The sequence below is a fragment of the Leptinotarsa decemlineata genome, unplaced genomic scaffold (genome assembly GCF_025532065.1).
Source record: "Leptinotarsa decemlineata unplaced genomic scaffold, Ldec_3_MD MMD2_P_RNA_scaffold_5, whole genome shotgun sequence".
NCBI lineage: Eukaryota > Metazoa > Arthropoda > Insecta > Coleoptera > Chrysomelidae > Leptinotarsa > Leptinotarsa decemlineata.
The window spans coordinates 10,590,649-10,603,893 of NW_027412532.1; the positions used below are offsets into that span (position 1 = coordinate 10,590,649).

Below are 13,245 nucleotides of genomic sequence, written 5' to 3' on the forward strand. Positions count from 1 at the left end.
GAAATTTTTTTTCAATGTATAATACTTTGACCGAAAGGAAACGTATCATTCAAAAAATATCTCTAGACTTCGACTGATTTCATTTATTTAGAATAAATTATCCAGCCAATCAACTCCACACCGAACCGAAAGTGACACCTTCTTTTGTATCGAAAGCGGTCGCTACCTACCAGTATCTCCGAAAACCAGAAACCGATGACTGATCATTGATTAAAGACTCAAATTACCGATCAATTGGGACTAATAGCCTTAGCTTATAGATTACAGATCAGGTAAAAATAACAAATAGCTCCTTTAGTTCAGTAGATCTTTCGATAACAGAGTACCCGAAATATCACTTTACTTTTTTTTATTTCGCCCGATTCCCATATACCTGAATTTGTTTCCTCTAAATCGACTCGATTTTGATTCTGTCGTAGAAATTATTTTAATGAGTCTCTGACAAATTGATTTCTCCGACAGACCAGATTCTGTTATTAATAGGCCATTAACAAAATTAGAATAGCGTGTTTTCCACTACATATTTAAGCCTTTATGGATGGATTGATATTTATTTGAATCGAATTCAGATCTTTCATCCAGTTAACGAATGGTAAAAAACACGATGTGGAGTGCGTGAATAACTAACCAAAGTTTCTGCTCTGAAACTTCTTCACGGAGGTTATAGAAAGAATGATCAAAAAGTCCTGATGTTTAGGAAATGAGAAACGGGACAGGGATCCCAAATGAAAATAGAAACATTTTTTTACAACTACCCTTTCGAAGACTTTCAAAGGATTCTAATCCGTCAGGATATATGAATGAATATGCCAATTTATCTTTAGTCAGAAGCAGCGAATGCACTTATAGTCCCTTTTGTACACACTGCGAAATGGTGGCGACTGAGAAAATAATTCCACGAATGATATGAAACACTATTATAGCTCAATCATTCTGCTTTCACTATTCATTCATTTCTGTCATACACTATGGAATCCAACAGAGGTTGGGAAATGAGTTGTACTTCACCAAACGATATCTGTATCTGTAGAGTAGAGAGGGTGAGTGTAAGTCCATAGCCCTTAGGCCACATGCGACCCATTGAACATCCTCCAGAGGAGTTGTCCTCCTAGGTTTTCGTCCTGTCCTTTCCAGAAAGGTGGACAGGTCAGTAGGAGACAGACCAGATGTAGGCCAAGACTCGCCGAACACACACTCTCTTATTGACGATAACTCCGGACACTCGCATAGGACCTGCCTGACAGTTTCATCTTCCTGTTGACACACCCTGCATAGAGGTGCGTCCATTAGCCCCATATTGAGGAGGTGTTTCCCCAGTGAGACAGTGACCAGTCAGAAATCCTACTGTTGAGCGTAGATTTTTCCTGGTCATCGCCAGATATTTCTTCGGCGCCAGCTTCCCAGGGTCGCCCAGGGTGATCCTTGCAAGGTTGCATCCTTTGATTCCATTCCATCTCTTTAAGGATTGAGCATGGGTGTAACTCTGGTTAGTTCCGCAATTGTCGAAGTCATGAGGCCGTAGATGCCACTGGGTCCTGAAATTCTTAGTTCAGCCGCTTCCTTGGCTGAAGAGTCGGCAAGGCGATTACCTTTACTCCTGCCGTGTCCTTCAATCCACATCAGGCTAATGCTATTATCTACTGAGGCTTTGGCTAAATCTTGTTGACACTCTAGTACTAGCTCTGAGGTTACACATTGTCTGTTGAAGGCTAATAGAGCTTGTCTGCTCTCAGTGCAGATTGTTATGTTTCTGCCAGAAATTCCTTTCCTGGTATTCCTTTTGTGGCGATTGAGATACCAGGAGTGCAAAATAATTTACTGCAAAGGAAACTGTATCAATACTGTGGGATGGTGTTTAATCATCTATACTCTGTCAGTACTTGACATTTTAAAAATTTCAAACTCACAAATGCCGTATATGTACACACCACAGGTGTTAAAACGTAACTGACCACTTCGACACTGTAACAAAGAATTTCCGCCGATTGCAGTCAAATCTGATCGGCCATCGTAAGGAGGCTTGTTTATTCCACCCAATAGATGCAAATGTGCGTGAAGTTCATATTTGGATCACGCATCCATCATTGTTTGTGTTACTCTTTTTGTAGGATGGATATAATTTAGAGAAATCCTTCTGCTGAGGGAGACAAGCAGTCATTCCTGAAACCTCTTTCAGTACTGGTGGTGGAAACAACTTCTCAGCCCTAACGACCAGAGAGGAGAAAAAATTAATCACTTTTCATGGATGTGTATAGAGAATCTACATTGTACATTCATTATTTTGTATCTCTCTTGTATTCGAATATTTCGGTTGAATTAAATAGAACGTCAATTCAAATGACATAGAAAATCAATAGTTACTGAACGTCGGCAGTTTCTTTATACGGCATGAGCGGCATGATATAATTACAAAGTTCAATCTTCACTTTTATGTGAGAGGTTCCATCAACTAGTAAAATTATCAGACCCGGTACATTATTTTTCCATTTAGCTGGGAAAAGTTTGCGATATAAGTGAATATTCACCAATTTTCTGGGTTGAGTTGATATTCGAATATTTTCTTGTAATCTGAACGTAAAAGTTGTGCAACATTCCAAACTATCTTTTGAACAGATGGGAACCCAACTAGTTTCCAAAGAATCAACTATACCGACGAAACAATATATTCCATCTGGAGGGTAATCATATGTCATATCATATGTAATCATAGTCTAATGACATGTTATTTTCCCAGAGCATGGGAATACGCTAATATTATTCCTTTTCCTAAAAATCAGGACCCGATAGAATACGGTGATTTAAGATCTATTAGTATTTTGCCTACCTTCTCTAAAATTATCGAAAGAATAATGGAATCGCAAATTAGAATGTTTATGTCTGAAAACAATATTTTACCCATCAAACAATCTGGATTCAGAAGAGGGTATAGCTGTACAACTGCTCTTACTGATGTAGTTGACAACTTAATTGAGGCTATTAACAAAAGTAAAATGAGTGCGCTCATTCTTTTCGACTATTCAAAAGCCTTCGACTTGATAAATCATGATATGTTGTTATCAATGCTACATTATTTCAGATTCAGTATTTCAGCTCATGCTCTTATGAGATCGTACTTAAGTGATAGACTACAAGTTGTTAAACTTAATAACGAGCTTTCTACACCGCTGGAAGTTATATCAGGTGTTCCTCAAGGAAGTATTTTAGGACCCCTACTGTTCACTGTTTATACCTCAACCTTCGTTGACGTACTCAAATTTTGTAAATTTCATCTCTATACGAACGGACTTGGTAGCTGCCACGGAGTCTATCAATCACGATTTGATTTCCTTGCACAAGGTATCTGTTGATCATGGACTGAAAATCAATCCTAACAAGTCGATGGCTCTACTTCTTGGAAATGAAAATACTTCAGATTTTTTGTCTAATAACGTTATATTCAAAATTGGAGACAAAAAAAACCTATTGAAACTTCTTGTTAAAATTTGGGACTCATAGTTGATACAACACTTCGCTTCAAAGAACACGTTACTAATAAATTGAGAATCGCATACGCTTCTCTAAAGCTAATTTTTCCTCAAAAACACTTTTTATCAAAAGACCTCAAAAAAAAGTTATGTGACACCTTGGTTCTTTCTCATTTTAATTATTGCGATGTTGTTTACAGTCCTTGCCTTAATCAAGTCGAAATTCGTCGTATACAGAAAGTACAGAACTCATGTGTTCGTCTAATTTGTGGTATTACAAAAGTCAGTCGTATATCAATTACTTGATGGGCTCAAATGGCTAAATATGCACAACAGGAGACGTCATCATATAGCTTGCCAGTTTCATAATATATTTAAATCAAAGACTCCACCTTATCTACATGAAAAACTCTCTTATAGAACGGACATCCATAATTTGTATATTCGTAAATAAACCATTCTTACTATACCATCACACCGTAAAGAAATATACAAACAGCTCTTTTCCTACAATATGGCAGTCTGCATAAATAATTTGCATAAACTGGATGGATCATACCTACAACTATCGCCGTTGGTATTCAAATCCAAATTCAAAAACTACCTACTAAGTATTCAGTGAAGTTCTCAAAAATTGCTCTGCTCTCTCTCTCTAACCCTTACCTTCTTATGCTTTCCTTTCCTCTCCTTCTCTTCATTTACTTATCTTTACTCATTTAGTTTCGTTAATGTATCAACAGTAAAACTGTAAATATCTCTTTGGCATTGGTGGAAGAACAGAAAAGGTTTTCAACTGTTATCTTAACCAATAAGGCCAGCCATCAGAATATCATTCAATAGCACCACCACTACTGTATATTCTTCTGTTTTTTCTTTGATGGGTAATGAATGTATTATTATTATTATTATTATATACCTTTCAACCACATAACTAAAACGCATTTTCGTGTTTTCAACCCATATACGATAAATAACTGTGACGAACGAAATAACAAAGGAGAATGGAAAATGGAACATGGATTAGTCCAAAATGTCGATACAAATTTGATGAGATACTTAGGCAGAATGAGTTTCCTGGTAATTGGGAGTGCAGAAAATAATTTTCAAAACAGTTAATTGTTTTTCTATACTTGAACCTCTTTCCTGTTATGATCTGAATTTCACAATGCAGAGCCGAAAAAGTTCGGAAATTATCACCCACCCCCGCCCTGAGCAATTTCATCTGAAGCCATCCATCAAACTATGATGATACCCTCCAACAACATTCACTCAACAACATACTCGTGATTTCAATTTATCTCAGCTAATGCATAAGTGAATATTTGTTTGACAATGCGCATTCGTTAGACCTGCGGAATACAAAGAATAATTGGGTCCACTTCTAATTTACATGCCCACTAAACAGCATAACAAAGAATAGAGTTGTTCAACTGGCTAACATCTGGACATGCATGTCTCTTTTACTTGCACGACCCTTTGACAAATGACAAATATATTAACAGGATGAAAAAACAGTCCATTCACATTATTACCTCGTATATTGGGGTACTTATCACATCAAAGGGTTCGGATTTGTATACGAGAACGGGATAGTGGCGACTTGATAGAAAGAATAATGGTTAGGATATACGAATAGCATATACATTTTATTGGATACAATTTTGAATATAAACTATTTCACAAAACTGTAGAGTTCATATCTATCACTAGTAGGATTATGCAAAGCTTATCCACCAGACCCAAATGGACGGAAAGGAAGATAAGAACTGTGTCAACATTTTAAGAGAAGTTCGTTACTGGATTTTTGATTATAAGGTTACTATTTTTTGTAAATTTAAGACCGCTGTCGTGATTATAAGTTCAATTGTCAATAAGCAAGTTACAGAATGATTTGTTTTCTAGGAACTTGCCGCTTGTATCTCCATATGTGGAATATATAAATGACAAACTACTCTGTTATCTAGAAAAATAGATGAAAACCAAGTCAGTTCATTTTTATAGACCAGACCCATTGGCGAATACTTATAAGAAATACTTCTATATCTGTACCAACGTTGTACCAACGGTGTTTAGTTTTTTGCGTAATTCTTATATTTTTGGATGTGCTGAATTTGGGAATGACTTCCATTTTATCATTAAACGTTACGTTGCCTGACAATGTAGGTATCTATATATCTATATCTATATAGGTATTATCATCTCACAATTAAAGATAAAATACTAAAAATGAATGTATATTTATAATTGCGTAACAAAATTATTTCTTTCATCTGAAATTCATTCAGTAATGAGCACTATACACATTCCTTTCTCCCAGTCCTCGATAGAAATACTTAACAGATTGTATCTGGTCTGGATTCCTGGCCATACTGGCCTGGAAGGAAATGAGGCTGATGTATTCCTTGCAATGGAGGATGCTGCAAGCAGCTTCATTGGACCAGAACCTGTCAATGGCATCGCTTTAGGCTTTGTCGAACATACATTGAACACCTGGATGGAAAGAAGATTCATGGACTTCTGGCAGAATCTTCCAGAATTGGCTCACTACAAGGCGTTTATTCGCCCCTTGACGCTTGTTACCAAAGAGTTGTTGGACTATAGGACTATAGGTCTAACAGGCCTTCTCACAGGTCACTGTCATTTGAATCATCATGTGCAGAATCTAGGACTGTTGGAAGACAGTGTGTATCGCCTCTGTTTGGAAAATGGTGGAACAGCAGAGCAAATACTATGTATCTGCCCCGCTGGGGACCAAATCAGGTTTTCAGAGTTTGGCAGAACTGAACTCTTTCCATCTGACCTGAAAGACCACTCACTATACAACTAATCGGCTTCGCTAAATAGCTGGGTTTATTTGGCCGAGTGTTAATATGTGTGAGCCACAATGAACCCTTGCGGGTTGCAGTGGGGGGTGAAATAGACCCACTCACTTTTGACCTAACCTAACCAAGTGAGACTCATTTTGGTACATTTCCGTTTTGTAGGAAGCAGCTGAAAGGTTTCTCTGAGGCATCCAACAGTAGTCTGTCATCACTGACACGTTTACCTTGCTCTTCACTTGCTCTTGCTCATTCACCTTGCTCTTCGCTCACATATCATAAATTTCCTGGAAAGTAGTCGAGGTGAGAAAGAAGAAAATGCACTTAAAAGACTCATTAGGCAATCTTGAGTTCGAAATGGTTTCAACATTCATTTGACGATTTGTTTGGGAAATTCACCCTTCTTTTTGAGGATCTGTTATAGTTGTGATGAATTGTGGATCAGTCATAAGCCGTCTAATTTCTGGTCCAACGAAAACAAAAACCTTCCTTCAACTCTGCCTCTGAGAGGCCAGCTTCATGTGAAGCGGTGGTAGAAGAACTTCATGACGAGGCACCAAAGTTTAATGCAGAAAGTTTCATTCGCCAACGGTAGGCTACCTCGGAGGCCAACACTTTTTGGTCCAGTGATTTGCTCGGTCTCTACTATCCCACAGACACAAAAAGCAAGGGACTTTGGTAAACACAGATTTTCATCTGAGCAACCTGGCCAAGATTTTTAAATCACCCCACCCTTATTAACCATGGTCCTCATTCTTCAACTTGCAAAGAATCAATTTCACGTTCTCGTAGGCGGTTTCTATGCCTCCAGAAATGGAGGCATAGAAACCGCCAGTTCGGAAAACAATGGAGAAAAATTAATTATATCTATATCTTCAATAATATAATGACTGGTGGATATCTTGAAGTTTTGAACAGATAACTAATTTCTCAACAATGTAAACACTGGATTAGAAATCTAAAGCAAATGGAACTTCAAACGTTCAAGCCAGTCTCTATATACCTACACAGTAGGTTTAATGGACTGACGCCTATCAGAAAACAACTACTCCCCTGGCTAATACCACGAAGGGCGTTGGATTATATCAGACAGGCGTCAGTGCAGGAATTTTCACAGAAAATGTCCTGCATATGCAATTGGCAATACAACTGAAAGAGTCGACCTTCAATTATGGAACGGGCACACTTGCAGACCGGTTTCGGGCTTATTAGCCACTCATCAGTGCAAGATAGTGACCATCATCGACCTAAAGTCAATGATATTCCACAATTGAAAATCGGAATTCTTTCAGAGTATTTCATTCCTCTTCCAAAGTTGGAGCGAACATCAAAAATGTCACTCCATCTAGTGGACGAGGTACTAACCAACTGCACATCCGTAATTTGCCCGATTCCTCTAAATAAGGAATAAAAACTTCCTTATTAGTCAATGGGCTATGCTTGAAGACTGGCAGTAAACAAATCTAAAGCAAATGGAACTTCAAACGTTCAAGCCAGTCTCTATATACCTACACAGTAGGTTTAATGGACTGACGCCTATCAGAAAACAACTACTCCCCTGGCTAATACCACGAAGGGCGTTGGATTATATCAGACAGGCGTCAGTGCAGGAATCTTCACAGAAAATGTCCTGCATATGCAATTGGACATTTTCTGTCCAACGCCCTTCGTGGTATTATCCAGGGGAGTAGTTGTTTTCTGATAGGCGTCAGTCCATTAAACCTACTGGGTAGGTATATAGAGACTGGCTTGAACGTTTGAAGTTCCATTTGCTTTAGATTTGTTTACTGCCAGTCTTCAAGCATAGCCCATTGACTAATAAGAAACTGGATTAGAAATCAAAATGGTATATTTTGTTCAGTCCTCAAAGTTAAAGTAATGAACACAAGTGCAATAACCAACTCTCGAAAAAAAAATCAGCTAAAGATTTCTCTGAACCCAACTCTTCCCTGAAAACAGCGTAATGTTTCATTTATGTCTTCCGGCCAAATATCCAATCAACGGAATAAAGGCTCATATATCGTAAATAAGCAACATACGACATAAAGAAACAATCGAATCGCTTTTATCAACTGCATAAAAACCTTGAAGAATAAAAGATTGAAACAACCGCCTGAAAAAATTACAAATTGAAATGAAGATGGCAATAATATTTAATGATTTATTGTTGTATTGGCAGCGTGATCGGTATTAAAAAATGGATATATGATCAATAGTTGGCATACTTCAACGTGAGACATCGAATGTTGTTTTTCAACATGGCAATAAACAACGAGAATCATAGTAGAGCTGTCATATGCGAGTTAGGAGTCATTATAGGTTTATTATTGCCTTCAGTGAACGATATATGATATGGAGCGTGTGTACAAGCATGCAGTTGGGTTTCTTTGGGTTTTCTTTCGCGTGAGTTTTATTGACTCTTCACGAGTCGCTGAGAGGAATATCGAAGTGCAGTTATGACTAGAAAAAGGTTTTTTCAATACTTTCAACAATCATATAGTTTTGAAATAGATACATTTCTCGTAGTGAAAATTTACATAACATTCAGTAAGGAAGGAATTTGAGAATTTTCTGTACGAGAACGCGAAAGAGTTGAGATACTCTTTGGGAGTTGAATACTATTTGCGAATGACCTGTGAACTTCAATTATTTGAAATTATTCGACAATAATAATGACGGAGCTGCTTGTAACTCGGACTACGAAGTCGTATGTTGCATTGAATTTTCGAAAATTTTATATTAACGTGTATTCTATTCATTTGAATTACCAACAATGAATTCAACCCCAAGTACTTTCAGCATATGGAATTTTTTTTTATCAATTTGTGAAACGTAAGTAACTTTTTGAGTAAGTCATCGGGATTGATTTCGTCACAATACAATATTATGACTGTAATATTACACTGACATTGACAGGTGAAAATTCAATTGAAATTGGTATCATTGGCATATATTATGAAATTAGCTGAATTTCAAAACTTCACAACTCACTTGCATACGGAATAAATAATACTGGTCCTAAAATAGATCATTGTGGAACACCTTCACCAATTTGTATATTCATAAAAGTAATTGTATATTTCTACATTTTCTTCTTGAAAAATAGTCACTTATAGGTTCTTCTTTTTTTATATTTTTCCAAAAAAAAAATAAACGGTGCTCCTGATAGATTGTAAGCCTTCATATATTAATTCAGTTTCTGCAGTAACTTCGTATGATCAATGGAGTCGAATGCTGTGCTCAGGTCATTCGCTGTGTTCCAATGACAAGTCTTTTGATACAAAAAAATCATCAATTGCTTACATGATTGATCTAGTACTACGAAAACCCTATTGATCTTCGGACAAGATTTCTTGTACAAAAAAACCATTAATTGCTTACATGATCGATGTAGTACTACATAAACCCTATTGGTCATTGGAGACTATATTTTTCTCAAGAAGAATCGGATGGTCCTTTGCTGTGTTCAAATGACAATCTTTTTTATAGAATAAAACCATTAATTGGTGACACGATTGATGTAGTACTATAGAAAACCTATTGATCATCGGAGAATCTTTCTTTCTCTAGAAGAATTTGAAGATCATTCGCTGTGTTCCAATGATAAGCTTTTTTATACAATAAAACCATCAGCTGCTTACACGATTGATCTAGTACTACAAAAACCCTATTGATCATCAGAGAGTATATTTTTCTCAAGAAGAATTAGAGGGTCATTCGCTGTGTTCCAATGACAAGATTTCTTGTACAAAAAAAAACATTAATTGCTTACAAGATTAATGTAGTACTGCAGAAACCCTATTGACCATCGGAGAATCTATTTTTTTCAAGGAAGAATTAGAGGGTCATTCGCTGTGTTCCAATGTCAAGATTTCTTGTACAAAAAAACCATTAGTTGCTTACACGATTGATGTAGTTCTACAGAAACCCTATTGATCATCGGAGAGTATATTTTTCTCAAGAATAATTAGAAGGTAATTTGCTGTGTTCCAATGTCAAACTTTTTTATACGAATAAAACCATTAATTGTCTACATGATTGATCGAGTACTACAGTAACCCTATTGATCATCGAAGAGTATATTTTTCCCAAGAAGAATTAGAAGCCCAACAGTATTTGACGAATTCTCATATCGAGAAGAGTACTGTTAGAGTAGGTTTTTATCACCTAAATTTATATAGAATTTTCTACTTCAGAATATAACATTTCTTTTTCAAAAGGACAGATTGGTCAAATCAGTAACTAGTTTCACGGAATTTATTTTATGTAAAAAGGATCCGTATTATTAGCTCCTGGTTTGAATGTTTATTTTTCATGAGGTCAACACTTTGAATTCAATAAATACATAGAAACACTATATTTTGTTTGGGATAGTTTTTGAAAGTATTATTTACAATTACAGGTTTATTAATTATTTTTGAAGAATCAAAAAGCTTTTAGTTTCACCTGACAACACGCCAAATACTCATAGTCCGATTACACTGGATTTCTTCTATAACTTCTCCTGTCCTGAGACCAGAATCCTATCGGCACCTTTAACTCTACCAGTGATACTTTCAACAAAGGTATTGAAATACATCCACGGATGAGGATGAAAAATGCCCAGTTAATAAGGCATTTACAACTGACACTCGATGGTTCGCGTGGGCCTGAACTCTACGGGTGTCCCGCAGTGTATTATTCAGGGTGGCAGGTAGATGTTAGCATACAAAATACATCTTCATTCTCATGATTTAGTGGTCTGCTTGAATCTTATATTGCTATTCGAAGTAATTAAGTGAATACTTGGAGTTCATTCAGTATTTTATTAACCTGAAGTTTTTTATTTATTGGAATGGAAAGTTGTTTTGAAGAGGTTGGTATATTCGTTAGCGAAAATTCTTGAGCAACTTCAGCTTGATGGGTAGAACTGAAACCTCTGATATCAAATACAACTAATGAACACGTTTTCCACACCCGACGCACGTTTCACTACCAAGTTGGCATCATCAAGGCATGACTAAAACTGAAATTTACGACTGAGTTATTACTAAGCTACGCCTAAGCTACTTACGACTTACGACTAAGCTACGACTGAGTCACGACTTAGTCCTCGTAATAGTTATTGTGTTGTTTTGTTATACTCTTATTCATGTTAACGCCTAACGATAAATGCTAATTTAATTTTTTTTATGTCTACTTGTATTTCTTTCATCGAATATACCTTCTTCTACAATTTTGAACCTTCACAAAGTTGATCTGAAGTCAGTTGTCATATACTGATCTCAAAAGTTTCTCGAACATTTCTCATTCTTGTAGTCATTGAGCATATTGAGCGACACTGGTCCACGAAACCGAATATTTGAAGTATGTTTTCTGAAACTCGTTATTTTTATTAGGTTAGTTTGACCAACATCCATTTTTCGCAATCTTCACACTTCATTTTATAAATCTCACTGACAATTCTAGTGTGAGAACCGTGTTCTCTTCAGAGTCACTTTCGGATTGTCTACTGGCTGTAAACTTCTTCAACAAGGTGATAATGATATTATTATTCGAAACTAAAACGTTGTTTGAGAAGTAGTTGCAAATTATATTTCAATTTGAAAAAAGTTTTTATAAATCAGAATTCAGGTACAATGATTCAAAATTGAGACAGTTTGACTTCACGATTTCAAACTTGTACATGAAAGGGTTATAGTATATATGAAGTCAATCCGGACAGTTAAATCAAAAACTAATATACTGGGTATGATTATGTACTAGTTAATACCATATAAAACCTCCCACATGATTATATTATAAAATTATACCACGCCGCCCATGACATACAAAGAAATTGCTGACGTTTGGTAACTATTTAGGTGTTTTGCCATTCGAATTGACTTCATATATACTATTTTCATACTTTATATACGATATAAAATTTCACTCGTCTAATTCAATGTTACTATGGAAGTAGTTGTTTAGGAAGGGCTTTTTCTTCCAGCTTGTTTCTCAAAGTAACTTGTATGCCTGAACTACATATCATTGTAACTGCTTCCTTCACAAGTTTCCTAAATGTTTTGTTCGAAGATAGAGAGTGAAATCTTTTACTTCCATCGATTCAATTCGACAGATCTAGCCCTACTTGGTGCTCCGTGGTTGCTGCCAGATTTTTCAGGAGAACAACAATTGACTCTTTCAAATTCTTCATGGGTCTTTCATATAGACGGCTTTTTTCTAAACATATTGCTGTAAATCAAGAATCAAGGGAATTTGAAAATTGATGCATAAGGATTCCGTTAATATCCTTTTCCAATTTATCCCTTTGAACATTTCTGTTTATCGTGGAGACTCAGACTTCTTCCATTTGTAAGTGAATGCACTTGTTTGGACAAATTTAGTTGTTTTTGGTGATACAAAAAGAGGAAGAGAAAAAAAGGTTTTGGTATGGAACAAAGATGACCCCCAGCTAAATTATCTTCAGTCACGAAGTAGTTCATTATGAAATAACAATCAATGAAACTTCCCAGTGACAACTGATTCTTTATCAGTCGCGTCGATATTAATTGAAAATTATTAGGACTTGGGTTCGAAGTGCCTATTATACACTTAGTTAGGAAAATAATGATCAGATCCGGCTAAATCACTGGCTCTATTGACCGCGTTCATCAAATGGAAGTGCCAGAGGACATTTGCTTCATATATTCCTCTCCGGGCAACGCAACAGAATCGAGTTGAGTATGCAATACTTAATGGTATTGAAAACAGTTATACCGTATTCCGACATCCATCATTGGTCACCATAACTGTACCGTCTGTGTGGTCTCATAGAAGTACAGAGACTCTTCAACTAGTACCGAGCGAGTACAGCACCGATTCTCACGCTCACGCCCACGCCATCCGACCATTCATCACTCAACTGAATAAATGATCCGCATTTCGAACCTGAACCCAATTAATTTTGTAATAATTGTTATCGAAAGATATGAATTATCTAC

At 36.4% G+C, this 13,245-nt stretch overlaps 1 protein-coding gene across 1 annotated transcript in view; it reads left to right on the plus strand.

Moving 5' to 3' along the window:
• Window positions 1-13,245, plus strand: part of wg (Wnt family member 1 wingless) — a 60,746-nt gene that overhangs the window by 19,061 nt on the left and 28,440 nt on the right. The window lies entirely within an intron of this gene.